Here is a 1,795-nt window from a genome sequence, read left to right as displayed (position 1 = left end):
AGCAGTTTTGTCTTTCAAAGTACATAGATAGGTCCTCAAGTGAATTTGTCTGATGTTGGTGACCTTGGTACCATTTTCTCCAATTGACTGGAATAGTCAGTCAATAATTTCAGGTCACTGTTGGCCTTAAAGAAGAGCCCAAAGGCAGTAAGCAAGGGTGCTGGTTGTCCAGTCACCTTCTACAAGCATTTTTACCTTCCCTTAATGTTTCCATTGATGAACATAGAAGTACTGTATGTAGAATTGACCCAATGCTGCTGTGGTAACTTTGTATATTAGGCCAAATTTACATTTTTTACCTTTATGAGAGGCACCCTGGTAGGCTAGTGGAGTTACACACGAAGTCTGATCTCAGCTGCACTGTCCAGAGATACAACACGGTCCAATCAAATAACATTCTCTGATCCTGTTTCTTTAGCTGTTAAATAAGAATAATAATTATATCCATCTAAAAGGACAGTTTAGTGTATCTGAGTGGTCTTTTATTTTCTATGAAACTGTCTTTAACATAGTAATTGTTTTAATTGCAATACCACATTTGTGTTTTGTTTTTGAGATGGAGTCTTTTTTTTTTTGAGATGGAGTCTTGCTGTTGTCGCCCAGGCTGGAGTGCAGTGGCACGATCTTGGCTCACTGCAACGCCCGCCTCTTAGGTTCAAGTGATTCTCCTGCCTCAGCCTCCCGAGAAGCTGGGATTGTAGGCGCCCACCACCACACCTGGATAATTTTTTTTTTTTTTTTTTTTTAGTAGAGGTGGAATTTCATCATGTTGCCCATGCTGGTCTCAAACTTCTGACCTTAAGTGATCCACCCGCCCTGACCTCCCAAAGTGCTAGGATTATAGTTGTGAGGCACTGAGCCCAGCCTCTTTTTACATAAAAATTTCTTGGTTGGGCATGGTGGCTCATGCCTGTAATCCCAGCACTTTGGGAGGCCAAGGTGGGAGGATCACCTGAGGTCGGGAAGCATTTATTATGTATTTATATGCCCGATATTATGTGAAGCACTTTTACTATCTTCTTTACTACTTTACTATCTTATCAAATCTTCAGGATAGATTTTATCAAATCTTCAGGATAGATCTTCAGTTCTTGTGACTACAAGAGGATACTAAGGCTCTGACAGGAGAAGACATGTGGCCAGCCTGTGTCCCCAGAGCCTATGATCTTACCATTAGGTTACAGTGCTTCTAGGGAGCACATGTTGTGAGGTTTTTGCTTTAAAATGGACCAATAAAAAACAAAGGCAAAAAAGGCATAAGCTATTAAAACGTAGGAGAAACACTAAGAGAACCTTAAGTACATAACTAAAAATATTATGGAAATATGGAAATGTTATTGAATTCATTAGCAAATTTACTCTAATTCTAGATTTTCATTGAGGGATATGTTATACTACTCATGATGAAGAAAAAATGTTCAAGTATATTAACATAAATACCATCAATATGGTCTGTCATGTTTAAATGTTCATTTAAAGCAATTCAGTTAAAATTCTGCATATCATACAATATTATAGCTTGCTAGATTGCAAAGTAAATAGTCATCCAAATAAAAACACCAAAGCACATGATGTTTTCCACTGGTTGTTGCTATTTTTAGGTGAGCATTTGATGTATACCAACAGATAAATAATAACATATTGCTAATTTCTTTCATCGTCATATAAAGGTGGGTTCAGGATGGAATAGCATAAGGGCAAAGAAGAATTTGAAATCTAGGGCCGGGCGCGGTGGCTCAAGCCTGTAATCCCAGCACTTTGGGAGGCCGAGACGGGCGGATCACGAGGTCAGGAG

The 1,795-nt window shown here is 39.0% G+C and overlaps 1 protein-coding gene across 1 annotated transcript in view; it reads right to left on the bottom strand.

Moving 5' to 3' along the window:
• NUPR1L (nuclear protein, transcriptional regulator, 1-like) overlaps positions 1-1,795 on the bottom strand; it is a 6,687-nt gene that overhangs the window by 4,494 nt on the left and 398 nt on the right. The window lies entirely within an intron of this gene.

The sequence above is a fragment of the Colobus angolensis genome, unplaced genomic scaffold (assembly GCF_000951035.1).
Source record: "Colobus angolensis palliatus isolate OR3802 unplaced genomic scaffold, Cang.pa_1.0 Scaffold175, whole genome shotgun sequence".
Classification (NCBI taxonomy): domain Eukaryota; kingdom Metazoa; phylum Chordata; class Mammalia; order Primates; family Cercopithecidae; genus Colobus; species Colobus angolensis.
Note: the sequence above shows the minus strand (reverse complement) of the source record. Positions and strands in the feature narration are given on the sequence as shown.